The sequence below is a fragment of the Abramis brama genome (assembly GCF_963993115.1).
Source record: "Abramis brama genome assembly, chromosome: 11".
In the NCBI taxonomy this organism is placed as follows: Eukaryota; Metazoa; Chordata; class Actinopteri; order Cypriniformes; family Leuciscidae; genus Abramis; species Abramis brama.
This window is the reverse complement of record NC_139973.1, coordinates 9770204-9785272: the sequence shown is the minus strand read 5'-3', so window position 1 is coordinate 9785272 and position 15069 is coordinate 9770204. Positions and strand designations below refer to the sequence as shown.

The 15069-nt window shown below is 35.4% G+C and overlaps 1 long non-coding RNA gene across 1 annotated transcript; it reads left to right on the top strand.

The window, feature by feature from the left end:
• Nucleotides 1-11737: 11737 nt before the first annotated feature.
• Nucleotides 11738-13288, top strand: LOC311092785. Its single transcript, XR_014608295.1, has 3 exons — nt 11738-11794; nt 12002-12095; nt 12495-13288. It is a non-coding gene; the product is annotated as an uncharacterized lncRNA (long non-coding RNA).
• The last annotated feature ends 1781 nt before the right edge of the window (nt 13289-15069 follow it).

Below are 15069 nucleotides of genomic sequence, written 5' to 3'. Positions count from 1 at the left end.
GGAAGACTGCCTACGCTCTGTGCCAGAGATGGCCTTTAGTGTGCCAGTCCGTGTTGTTTAAATATAAACATGGTGAACCCCCATGAAAGGGCACGCAAAATACAGAGCAATTTAGCAGTGCTGCAGTCATGCTCACACAAAGGGAATAAACCCCGTGATTTATCCAACAGCCCACACAGACATCCAGCCTCCACATCCACACATAACCACCCACACATCAAACATCCAACACAAATGCCATCCACCCCTCTCGCCCCTCCAAGCACACCTGTCTGTTCTTCTCTGTTTTCCCTGACGGCCAGTGAGGTCGAGGCATTAGTTGCTCACTCTTAAAAAATGTTGTTGTTTTTTTTTCAATTAGATTACAAATGTTCTGTGTTACTTTTAAAAGTAATGCATTACAATATTGTGTTGCTCCTTAAAAAAGTAACTTATTGCATTACTTAGTTACTTTTTCTGGAAAGTTATGCGTTACGTTACTTTTGTGTTGCTTGGGCTGGGCTCGCTTGTTTTTTTGTTGTTGTTTATTTTTTCTATTTTTGGCAGATGTAATGGCCCTTTCACACTAAAAGTGAAATAAAGAAGACTCAGGCTGAAGAAAGTGCAAATTTACATCTGTACGGTTAATAAAGTGAGATTAAATACATAAAGTATATGTATTATATTTTATTATTACAGATTTGTGTAATATGAATTTGCATTTCACTGTTTTTATTCATTTTGAGGAATACTGAATCTGTTTTTGTGCAAGTGAGATGAGTAAATGCATGCTTACATTTAGTCTAGAACTACAATAACCATCATGACTAAACTGCACACACAATGCCTCACACACGATTTGAGGGACAATAGAGGTGTCAGTCAATAAATGGGAAAACAAAGTAAAAGTAATGCATTATTTTAGTAGTTTAAAAAGTAATCTGATTACGTAACTTGTGTTACTTGTAATGCGTTACCCCCAACACTGCAAATGTTCAACTAAATGGTTCTGTATATTACCAAAAAAAAAGTTAGCTTGGTATTAAATGATAAAACATTCATTTTGCACTCATTTATACCATGCAAAATGACACAAAAAAGCATTGGGCACTTTCTGGCTGTCACACAGCCACTAAAATGATTAGTTGGTTAAAAGTCATGACAAAAATATTGTATTAAAATCTGTTTGCATTTGGTACTTAGTTTGATATTTTGTTCTCTAATGCAGTGAAATGTATTATTTCCAAGTGTTGTTTAAATATTCAAATACTTTTGAAGGCCAATGTATATTTAAAAACATCATAGACAGAAGGACAGTGATCTCATTGCATTTTGGCAGAGCAGAGGCAGAGATGATTTCATGCATTGCTAGGATTCTTGAAGGAAAGCAGTGGCTGAAATGTGATTTCATGAACTGTCATTCTGATATATCAGGTGTGTTTATCTTCCATGTAGAATGTGATAGGTTAGAGGAGATTATGTCTTGTGTGTGAATAAAGGAGGGAGATGTGTAATAGGGAAGCAGAAATAGAAAGGGACATGGAAACAGTAAACCTCACTTCAACTTAAGTGGGATACCCCCAAAGTTCCCTCCCTTTTCATTCAGCAGTCTTTCAGTCTCCCCTTTCATCGCCTCGTGCAGCGTGTATCTATGAAAAAAATAGGTCTCTCTATGTGTGTGTGTGCAGGCTTATGAGAGTGTTTTATGGCTTATAAGATTAAACAACTGTGATCCTCCTGATACGCCACATAAGGTTATTCAACAATTAGTAGCAATTTGTAACAATGCAATACTATTTTACAGTTTGGCAAATTGGTGGCTAATTCTTAAGGAATTTTGTGAAATCTGCTCACGCCACAGTGGCGGTTAGGTTTAGGGGAGGACCTCCATGCTTTTTTAAAAATCTTACATTTTCATAGGAAATCGCCACCTTATAAAATATTAATGTTTTCCCGCCAGATTGGTTTGGGTTATTCGTTTACAACATAGACAGCTCAACTACTGCTCATTCAAGGTTGCTGTCATATTCTTATTGGTTGATCGTCTTGATTGTTCACAGGTGTTTCTTGTTAGTCATTAGTCTTGGTGTATAAATAGCCCTTCATTTTCCCATTGTATCTTTTTGTTTGTGTAACCGCTGTTGGTGAGTCTCATCAATTTCAGTTTTTTTGTGACGTGTCAATGTCTGTGCCGGTGACCGGCCAGTGTCCGTGTCCGTGTCGGTGTGTCCGTGCCAGTGTCTGTGTCATTATTTATGTGTTTCATTATTACTGTGTCTGTGTTTTATTTATTTATTTTTATTTTTATTTTAAATTTCTTTCTTGAATGCTTCTGTTAAATACACCTATGTAGCTGTTTATTTCATTTGTATATTATACAGAGCCTTTCCAAAAAATTAGAATATCATGGAAAAGTTTATTTATTTCCATAATTCCATTCAAAACGTTAAACTTCCATAGATTATAGATTCAGGGCCCACAACTTAAACGATTTCAAGTATTTAGTTGTTTATTTGTACATATAATTTGGGCTTCCAGCTGGTTCATTGAACCAGGTTTTGGTTCTTTTGGCAGTGTGGGCAGGTGCAAATCCTTCTGGAAAATGAAGGAAGCATGAAGTGCCCTGAAAATGTCCTGGTAGACGGCTGCGTTGACTCTGGATTTAATAAAGCACAGTGGACCAAAGTCCTCTTTTCTGATGAGAGCAAATTTTGCATCTCATTTGGAAACCAAGGTCCCAGAGTCTGGAGGAAGAATGGAGAGGCACACAATCCAAGATGCTTGAAGTCCAGTGTGAAGTTTCCACAGTCTGTGTTGGTTTGGGGAGCCATGTCATCGGCTGGTGTTGGTCCACTGTGCTGTCCACTCAACGCAGCCGTCTACCAGGACATTTTCAGAGCACTTCATGCTTCCTTCAGCAGACAAGCTTTATGGAGATGCTGACTTCATTTTCCAGCAGGATTTGCACCTGCCCACACTGCCAAAAGAACCAAAACCTGGTTCAATGACCATGGTATCACTGTGTAATTACTGTGTGATTTCATGTAATATTCTAATTTTTTGAAATCCTGTTTTCGTGGGTTTTATGAGCTGGAAGCCCAAATTATGTACAAATAAACAACTAAATACTTGAAATCATTTCAGTTGTGGGCCCTGAATCTATAATCTATGGAAGTTTAACGTTTTGAATGGAATTATGGAAATAAATAAACTTTTCCATGATATTCTAATTTTTTTGGAAAGGGTCTGTATGTAATGTCTAATGTAATGTCTGTAATGTCAATTATAAGATAATGACAAAGATTTTTATCTTCGCCACTTTGGCCTAAATGTCTGCCATTCTTTTTTATTTTATATTTTGTTACCTTGTAAGGCTTTGTTTTTTTAAAATAGGGACATTAGTTTGGCTGTAATGCTCAGTCACTTGCAAAATAGTAAAACCAACATGAAAAAAAAATGGTGATAAAATCATGAATCCTGATTTTCCTGAAAAAAATGCGTGAAATATATTCAGTGTCCTACTGATTATCGGCCAATTTTAGAGATATAGATGTATTGGATATTTAATTGTGCATGCTCAATTTCCCTATTTTTACATATATCACGTTTGCATCATCTAATGTTAAAACTTTAAATACACTGATAATGTATTAATGTATTAAAAAAAAATTTTTTTTTCCTTCTGTAAATTATATACTGAAATCACTATGATTTTCTTTGTTTGTTTATGAAATAATAAAGAATATTCTTATTTCGAACACTAATAATAACTTACAATATTACTTTAATTGATTCCAAATTTTTGAGCATAACTGTACTTTCACTGGGTCTCTCTCTTTCTTGTTCACTCGCACACATCTCTACCATATTTCTTTTCATCTTGTTTATCCTATAGCTAAACACAGGACCTGTTTCCAATCCTCTTAACACTCTTGGCAGCTGCATGCAAGTTCCAGTGTATGTACGTGTGTCTGTGTAATCAGATCTCAAGCTTCAGAAAGATCCGACATTAACAGGAGATGAGTGAAGCATATCGGTCAATGAGAAAACGAGATCAGATAGATGCCAACACACACACACATTTTGATTTTAATTTATGTGAAAACCTTCCTTTGTGATATTATCCAGCTCCCTGGACGTTAACAGTCCTTGGTTTGATACCAACAGGTTTTAGGGGCCGATATGAGCGCAGCTTTTTCTGAAGTGGAACATGCAGTTCTAGATTGGGTACAAGAAAAGGACCAACGATCAAAAAGTCAATCATTATGTTCCAATTAAATGTAGGTAACCTCCTATAAAATACTCTAAGCCTCTAATGATAATAAGTGACTTTCTTTTACAGAATACCAACTCTAATATAACTGCTATTCGAGCTATTCAGAAAAGGCAGCTAATTATATATAACATCCTCTTTCCATGAACTGTGCAAAGAAAGTCAGCTTTCAACACCTTCTCCATGATGGCTTCTTCAAGCGTAACGTCCCCCACGAGAGCCAAAAACAGGGGTTGGCATGTTCCTTGAACTCCCTGGAAATCTGGATTGATGATAGGGGGATCTGTAGGAGGTTAGAGATCATGGTCCTTTTCAGTTCACTAATGTAAGAGGTTAATTGAGTGTGTATTTCTATGTCCGTGTCAGCGCCAGTTTTCTTGGCAATGATGTCTTCAGTTTAGGGTTACAGCTGATGAGCCATGCTGAAAATGAAACGTTTGATGAATCTATGCTCTTAGTTTACTCGCAGCATACACATGTATGTCTGTATGCTAAAATACCTCTGCTCCTAGGCCATATCTAAACTTGACATAACTCTCTAGGCTAGGGTATCATTAATGACGTCATTATCAACCTCCCAAGTTTGGTGAAGTCATCCGAGTGCTCATTGGATTGTCTGGACGTCACAGCCAGAATTGAGGCCAGGGTTTAGATACCAGGAGAGGGTGTGTGAAGGGAGATACCACCACCACCATCTGGGTTTTCCCCTTTAGAAGGGAAACCTCTCCTATTATGCAATGCAGAAGAAGTCTGTATTACTTTATCACACTGCTGATTTTAACATTTAATTAGGATTTTTGTATTTATATTTTTGGATATTTCATTGTGTGATCATTTCCCATATTTTTACATTTTAGATTACGTTTGTTGTCATCTAACACTCACTTGAAGTTAATCTTTAAAGCTAATCTTTAATTATAATTTATATGATTTAAAAAAATCATATATATTTTTAATTAGCTAATTAATTAATTAATAAATAATTTAATAAGTTAAATGTAATGTTTAGTAAATCTAATTTTTAACGGCACATTAACATTAACGTTAAACGACTTTTAAAGTTATACATGGTTAATTTACTCATATGTTTTACATTTAACTACACAAGATTTTTGTTGAAATCTTAAAAAGAGTTCTTAAAATAAATTCTTTACAATGTTTTGATGCCTAAATGCACTTGTAGCAATTAAAATAAACAGGTTTTTAGTGTTTTATTTAAAATTTATTTAGACAAAAGTGTACAAAATAAATATCTGCAATGTATTGATAATCAGCTATAACATGAAAATAATAACAAGCTTATCGATATTAGCCAGAATTATAATTTTTGTGCATTCCCAATGTTATTCTCATGTTTGGTTCAAATATCCTGAATGCACTTCTAGTGAAGAAAAAAATATTTCAAAGAAATATAATTGAATTCAATACTTGAAAGTTTAAAGGGTTAATTTACCCAAAAATTTAAATTTTGTCATTAATTACTCACCCTCATGTTCCAAAACCGTAAGACCTTCGTTCATCTTCGGAACACAATTTTTGATGACCCCATCTAGACTGCAAAGTAATCTCCACTTTCAAGGCCCAGAAAGATAGTAAAGACATCATTAAAACAGTCCATGTGACTCAACCTTAATTTTATGAGGCGACGAGAATACTTTTTGTACGCAAAAAAACATCGACAAAAATAACGACTATATTCAACAATTTCTTCTCTTCCGTGTCGGTGTCTGATGCTGTTCACGTTGTAAACACAGTGCATCACTTCCGGGTTCTACGTCAGAACGCCGGCTCAGTATTGGCCGGCTCCTGCGTCAGCATCACACGCATGTGTCGTGATGCTTACTCGAACGGCGTCTGACACTGACATGGAAGAGAAGAAATTGTTAAATAAAGTTATTTTTGTTTTGTTTTTTGCACACAAAAAGTATTCTTGTCGCTTCATAAAATTAAGGTTAAACCACTGTAGTCACATGGACTATTTCAACGATGTCTTTACTACCTTTCTGGGCCTTGAAAGTGGTCATTGCGTTGATGTCTATGGAGGGGTCAGAAAGCACCCGGATTTCATCAGAAATATCTTAATTTGTGTTCCGAACGAAGGTCTTACGGGTTTGGAACAGCATGAGGGTAAGTAATTAATGAACTAACCCTTTAATACTTAAGGTTACGAGTTTGTTCAAATCCCTAAGCCTAAGTGGACTAATAATGGCAATAAGATCACAACTGTAAAACACACTTACTAAAGCTTTCTATGTGAAAAGTTAGTCAAAGTGGGTTGACCTAAAAATAGCATCACTAATGACTTTGTCAACATACAACACTTTTAATCAATAGCAGTTTGGCTGTAGTTAGTATAGTGCATAAAACCTGGTTCAATAGTACCGGCCCGGTTAGCTTTGAATTATACATGTTAGGAGGCCAGAGACAAGGTCATTCTTTGAAAGTGGAGCCCAGTAACACTAACCCGCCAACACAAGCAGGGGAAATGAGCACACACACTTACACATGCACTGACATGATTATATCTATCTATCATCTATCTATCATCTATCTATCTATCTATCATCTATCATCTATCTTAATTTTTTCTTGCATTCAGTTTTGTATGTAAATTCTATGAATTTAGTCACTACCATACTGTAATGGGTATTGTCTCACTTTTTTTAAAATAGTAGGCAGGCAACAAGTACACATCTTTGTTTACTTCAGTGTACTTGTGGTTTGTCAATAATACTTGGACATTATGTAAACATAAGGAGATGATTCAAATCCTGTTAATCATTTGTCTACTGAAAGAAGAGAACTGAAATCCTTGGTTTTTCTGGAGACTTACTTAAAGCAGACTAAGCGATTCCTAATTAGGTATCAAGCACTGGGTTAGTCATTCCGAACACATGAAAGAGGAAAGATAAGATTAGGATTTTGGGGATGCTCAGTCTACAGAACTTTGCCGTACAACATGGACGAGAGAGCTGCTCATATTATGTACAAAACCTTCCATTGAAAAAGGAAATTAAAGGGTATAGTTTAACCAAAAATGAAAATTATGTAATCATTTACTCACCCTCATGTTGTTCTAAACGTGTATTGAAATTTTTCTTGTATGGAACACAAAAGGAAAAGTTTACTAGAATGTGACACTATTTGTAAATGGCTGCAGTGCTCAAATCTCATTCAAATATGCGCATATTCACACAAATCTACATCAGAGGGGTACTTTTTCATTAAATAATGTCCTAAATTTGGTCTGTTTCTCACACAGACCTATCTTATGATATCAGAAGACTTGTAATATTGTGCACATGGATTACTTTTTTTAAGGTGCTTTGGTAATTTTTTGCAGCTTGGGTTTGTGGTCACCATTTACTTATCTTATGAAAAAAGCAACATGACCATTCAGCCTAACATCTTTTTTGTGTCTTGTTAAAAGAGAAAATAATACAGATTTTTGAAACATACGAGAGAGTAATGATGACAGTTGTTTCATTTTTTAAATAAACCAATACCTTTATCCAGTTCAGACTAGAAGAAAACTGATCTTAAGCCATTTTGAAAGAATAAGCGACATAAAGACAATCAACCAAACATGTGTAGTTTATTCTCAGCCCAACTTTGACAGTCGGAGCAAATTCTTTTTGAAACAACAGATAAAAGCCTGAGTGAAAGTGCTGCAATTACCCTGATGCTAATTGTATTGAACTACCTACTTTTCAGAAAAGAACAATAAGCGTATCAAAATCTGTCAAATTTAAATCTAGGCTGCATTGATGCAAATGGAGTGCATATCAAGACTCTACAATTAGCTTCATAATGGCCGCATTGAGCTTATCTGCCAAATTAATTACAGGTCTGATGATTTGCCATCTCTGGGAGTCGTGAACATGAGTCGACCGCTTTGTTCCTATCAGTTCACCTGCAGAAATCCATGAATCAGTGTGCATCACATGGAGATCTCTAAAGCAGCCACAGTAGCAGTTTCAGACATAGTATGGGGAGGAGGAGTAGACTTACATAACGCTACTTTACAAACACACATTCACACTGCCGCACGTGTTCACAATGTTCCGGGTGAGACACATACCAGACAGAAAGACAAAACCAGATGTTCTGCGAGACACATCTGGATAATGGAAGGACATTGGGTATGAGTGGTTTTGTTAAGTGAGAATGTTGAATGAAAGGCTTTTATTTCTTCAGCAAACTCTTTCTCCTGCAGCTGAAAGGTTGTTAATGTCTGGATCACACTCAAAACAAGGTCCTTCTGGTCACATTCCATAAGCATGGCTTATCTTTCGAAGAAATCTCTGAACAGCTTTTGCTTATGCATAGAGTAGTGTGTGTGAGACGGTAGCGGGTGTGTATGAGTTTGTGTAAGTGGTTAGGGGGTGATGGCTATTAAGTATTACTGATTCCAGGAACAGCAGACAGCACGGGGTCTATTGATGCCTGTGACCCTCCTAAAGGGTTGTAACTGTTCATCACACACGCTTCTCTGTAGCCTCACATTTTTAAAGGCACAAAGTATACAAATACAAAAAAAATACAATACAAAATTATACAAAAGTACTTTGTAATGTTAAACTATTACAGACCTAAATAATAATAAACATCAATTAGCTAAAACTTGATTTTAAAATAGCAAACTGCAGTCAATAATTGTATTCCTTAAAACTCATCTTTGATCATCAGAATGACATATTTAAAAATTACACTTTGAATAATACCATTGTACCAATACCACAATCGGTTGAAATGTGAGGGAAATAATCTATTTGCAGCAATGTCAATATATTTATTAAGGAAAACTCAAACTCAGGAACAGAACAACCGTAATATCATGAGGAGAACTGACAAAGAACAGAAAGAAACACAAGGCTTAAATACACAGAACAAACTTATCAACGAAATAAACAACAGGTGTAACTTATAATCAAACAATGAATAATCAAGGTAACCAACTGAAAACACAGGAAACAGAACTATAGTGAAAACCCACCACAACATAAATGGAACACATATTTCTATAACAGCCAGCCATTCTTATCTTTTATAGTTTAACTGTCTTTCCTCAATCTTTTTTTTCTTTTTTTTTTTTCTTTCTTTTTTTTCTTGTGCTGTCAAGGGTGTTTCCCCAGTCTTCTGGCTGAGACGGTGGGATAGACTCCAGCATCCCCACAGGTCAAGCAGTTTGGAGATTTGATTTGATTTTGATTAACCTTGCAGCAGTTGATTTGTTCAAAAAAATTACTATTTCTTGTAGATAGCTTTGCATTTTAATATGGCAATGGTGGACTAAAGCCCCAAATGTCCATGCCTCTGCTTTAAGCACTTCTGTTTCAGTTTACAGGCATGAAAAGTCTCCACAAATGCCTCAAGCTCCACCTGGGCTCTCATGCACATTTGAAATTAGGCTTATGAACACCCAGGTGAGCGTCACCGTGAATCACAGCAACCACTCCTACATAAATATCTCACCCAGTCAGTTTTGGGGATAGTGAAACAGAGCCATTAATTCAACATGACTATTATTTCCCAATTAAAGTGCCAGTGAGTGAATGGATTTGACATTGAAATTTGAGTGACATGCCATTAGGGTTAAGTCAAAGTAAACACAGCATGTTGGGCATTAAATTGCCTGCTGAAGATAAACATCTGTGTTATGATCAGATAATGAGTTGCGTAAAAGTGGCTGACTCCCCAAACAGATGAACAGACGTGTGGAGCACATGACCTATAGTACAAATCAAACTGTGATGTTCCCCTACAAACAAGTTCCTTGGTGTTTTTTATAAAGAGCGATGATGCAGGCTAATGTAAAGTCATGCAACTAGAGCGTATTTATGACGTTAAGCATTCCACAGAGTCCCTGTGTGTGTGGGTAGTTTATTTTTCACTCCGTCTCTCTCCAAGACAATGAGCCTTTTGCTCATCAAACAATGGAGGATCATTCACATTCTGTTCTCAAACCCTTGACTTGTCTTCCTACACATTTGGGTGAAGAACGCCCCAAAAAAATGTAATATGGAACTGGTCCGGTTTATACTGGGCATTTGACTCTATGATGATGACAACCAGGTTTGGCTATTTAAAGGCGATTAGAATGACAAAGCGCCCAAATTCCCATTAATCTAAAGTCAAGGAAAACCAATTGCAAAGGAACAGAGGAAATCCGGCCTGATTGTCACACAGGAAAGTTGTCGCAAGGACTATCGTCTAAAAGGTTTCAAAAGTACAAGGTTTCAAAAGAGACAAAAGTTACATAGTTACAACAGTTCTTTTGTATTAGTTTTAAACACCTAGTTCAAATTCTCTTAAAGAGGCTACATGCAACTTTTCCCCCAAAATAAACAATAGCCTTTTTATTTGACCATTTATGACTCAAACATCTCCTGATGAGCATACTGACACCTTGTCAGCTCACAGTGGGTGCACCTATAAGCCTGTATCCTATTTTTCCTATTTTCTGTCGGGTCGGATTTTTCGCGCGCTGTCTGCGGATGTGACGTCAAGCGCGTTCATGTTAAACGTTTCAGATCACTCTGCCACCACCGCTAGTCAGCAAACAAACTTAGTTTCTCAAACAATATATGTATTTGACTTTTCTTACCTCTGTAAACATAATGTTGACTTCTTTGCAGCGGATGACTTGTGAAGTGTGCACGTACGAGAGCGAGCAGAAAGGAAGAGCAGTTCCGTTTTTTGGCCACAGGTGTCAGTCGCGAGTTTAAATTTCAGAAAATCGCATGTAGCCTCTTTAAATTATAATAATTATTTTGGAATTCTGTTCTCTACTGTTCTCTAAAAAGTAAAATTTCCATGTCATGTTTTTTAGCTCTTGGGTAAACATCATAATAAAACCACACTGTGAAAAAAATTGTAATAAAACCACACAGGCATATTTTGAATAGGAGACTTTGTTGTCAGGACAAGGTTATTTTTCTATGCATGTCAGGTTAGGGCAAGTTTGCTTTTCATATATATATATATATACAGTATATATATATCATGTGAATGCATCATTATTATAGTTCAAACAGGTTTCAGGTATCAGACGTCTTTAAGAACTCACGGAAGTGAAAAAGGGAAATGTTGATGTTGGCCTGGTGGTTTACTTCATGTTGCTGCTTACCATCTTATGTGAAACAGCAGACACATGTCTCTGCATGTGTCAAGCCACACATGGACATGTATTCAAAGAGTGGTATGAATTATTTTTCCTTGCTAACATCGCTCTAGGTATAATAATAGTCTGCAGATATAATTCCAATTACAGTAATTGCTGATATTATTTTAAGCATCATACCTTGAAAAATCTATATAATACTATTTCAATTTGTCATATAATGAACTGAGGAGTAAGAAATGGAGAAGTACAGGTCTTTTGGTTCATAAAAAAAATCAGCAAACTGTTCATTCATGCGGTACATTTCACATTGAATTGCTTTGTGCACTTGGTCACGATTTATGGTTTTTCAAATAGGTTGTTAATGAAGGATGGGACAGTGCCATATGCCTGTGGAATCAACAGCATACCTAAAATCTGTGAGTATAAGCTTTGTTTCTCATTTCTTATGCAATTAATACATTTACATAGAATTATTAAAAGTACTGCAAATTATAGCATGTTTAAATGGTAATGTTATGATAGTAGGCCTAATTATTTACATATTTTATTGTTTCACCAATCATTTTTCTGCTGTTTGGCATTAGTCTGCCTTCCTTCCTCCCTTCCATGCATTTATTTCTTAGTAGTGACTGCCAGGCTCATGGACCCAGCCAAGTACATCAAGAGAGGGGGAGTAAGGAGAGAGAGAGAGATAGAGTGAAAGAGAATGAAAAGCAAGTAAGACAGAAAAATGCAGGCATAAATGCAGACAAAATTTGCAGGCATAACAAATGCATCTCAATGCATAAAATACAAATATTCAATAAAACGAAATGTATAGAATTCCAAATTTGTCAGTTTGCATAACAATCACATTCTTCTACCTATTAATTGCTGTGTGCTTTCAATTCTGTTCTTCTTCTTTTTATCATTATTATTATTATTATTATTATTATTATTATTATTATTATGTTATTATCATAAAATTGTAGATATTTAATGTATTTTGCATTGTTTGCACCTAACCAGCAGCTGCTTTGGCAATGCAATCGCAGCACTATTTGTCATGCAAAGAAATTGCACTAAATCTGAGAGTGAGAGAGGAACATTGTGTGTGTTTCTGCGACTGTTCCACAGTTATGCAAGCCAGAAGTAAAACATCAGACTTGTCCTGCACACCAGTGGAGCACAGCGAAATAAATCACTGAATCAAAGCGACCAAACGCGGATAGAGTACCATGCTTCACGGCTGATGAGTTAACACATTGAATTAGTGGCTTGTCTGTGGAACTGGAAATGCATCAGAAAGGCCTTTCATAAAGTTGACAATGTCAGAGAAAGTAATAAATGGTATGATGCATGCAAGAGCAAAACTAGGCTGCCCCCAGCTGGCTGTATTGATGGGGTGTCATTTTTTTTACCTCAAACTTTCTTTACAAAACTCTATGTACCTGCATGCAGGCCAACAAAAATTAATAAGGCTGCAATTTGCTACATTTCTACAATAATACCATATTTATATATTCTAAATCTAAAAAAAAAAAAGAAATAAAATGTATCAAAACAATTAGATAGCTGAACAACTACACAGGTGTTAGTCTTTCAATTTCATTACCATCTATACAAAAGGGGAAACATAATTTTGCACCTGAACCATGTAACACTGCAGTGTCATTCATGTTTTGTAAAGAATCTTCACAAAAGAAAACACTGTATAATGCTAATTGTTGTTAATGTTTTTTGAATGTGAAAATAACTGCTGTGCCAAGTTGAAAATTGGTTAGGAGACATGTATGTAGAGTTTTGAAAAAGTTACATAAGTATTGAGAAATTGTATATATAAAAAACAACTGCAAATATAAACTGCATACAACTTGTTGAATAGAGACAAGGGACATTAAAAAGCTAAAAAGTACCATTTTCTTATGGATTTTATTACAATTTAAACCACAAAAGGTTAATATATTTAAAAATATACTAAATGCATTGAAATTACAACATTTTGCATAAAATTGGATATAGAGAGACAACAATGGATGCTAAAATGACAAAAATAAATGTTTCTTAACTTTTTTTACTCGACTAAATGAACTCAATGGCATGAACTAAAAGCCACACAACTCTAATTTTGATTTCATGGGCTCTTTAGCAACCTGTTTTTCTCTTTCTCGTGTTTTGGAAAGACTTTATGTATCACTCTCTTCCTCGGCAGAGGCCTGAGCGGCACCTTTGGACATTCAGAGACAGACAGAGAGAATAGCAATCACTCCAGTGTGAATAGCTATGACGCATGTAGTTTTCTGGGTACTCCTGTTAAACAACAACTCTACTTCCACCCGTTCTGGCAAACAGACACACACTAAAGCGGTCTGAAAAGACCCCAAACAGAGTTTTAGCTGACAAAAGGAAGTCTGGATGACCTTTGTGTCTTAACTGGCTGTCCAAAATTGGCTAACAGGCTGAGCTGTTCTCAAATGCTGTAAATAACAGCATTTCTCTTTAACATTATAAATTTCTCTTTCATTGCAATGTCCATGTGCAATTATAATTATTAACAGTAGCATCTACTTTTGCAGTGTGCACATATTGCAGTGACAAAAAATACTGACATATTAGAGTAAACAATTTAGAGTGTGACTTTATCAATATTTCATAGAATATTGGTTTAAGGCCTTCAGTGTCAAACTGTAAGCAATGGTGTTCTAATAGATCTGGATATTTTACTGAATTTATGAAACGTTTTACAGTTTATATATACAGGTTGTTGGCGCCACCATGTGGATATACTTAGAAATTGAAATTAAATATAAATATATATATATATATATATATATATATATATATATATATATATATATATATATATATATATATATATATATATATATATCTCCGAACTAAGGACTTAAAAATATGACTACAAGATGTAACTCATCAAGATGCGAATGTGAGAATATAATTTCAACACATATTTGAATTTGGTCTCTGTATTCATATTGAATGCCATCATATGAAATCATGCCTGATTTTTATCATTGACTAGGCTACTGAAATAATGTAATAAATAAACGATATAAGAAAATAATATTGATTTATAAATTATTTATTATTTACAAAATATTTGTATATTTAGACAAATAATGACAAATAAATTCGTATAATAAAGTAGGCCTAATTATTAAATTATTTTGTAATCTTATCTAGCCAGCAGAATTAGCAAACAAGAACATAAAGAGTAAATAGAACATCTGTAATTAATATAGGCTATGTGAAATCCATAATTACATCATCTGTTAAATCCGTCTACATGCTACTCATGTGACAACATCGGAAAATGATACACCCAGAACACAATTACTAATTTCTCCCACCCTCCCGAGCCCACACAACTGTTTAATAGTGTGGAACACCTGTATCATATATCACCACAACATCTACGTAAAGTGAACCACTTAAATTTCCATTACATTCATTTTAATGAATGCTGACGACGTACCACTTTTTCCCCCTCACCCCAGAATAGCCTATAGCCTGCATGTGAACTGAATTCCCTGCATTCCTTCAAAAATGTTATTGCTCTGACTAGCCAAAAGGAAATCCATAGCTTATAGTCGTAATCTAGATGTTAAATGCGTTTAAATGCTGTTTAGACAAGGAAAGGGGTGTGCAAGCCTTAATTTTGATTTCAATCCCTGGGGAGATATTTAGGTTG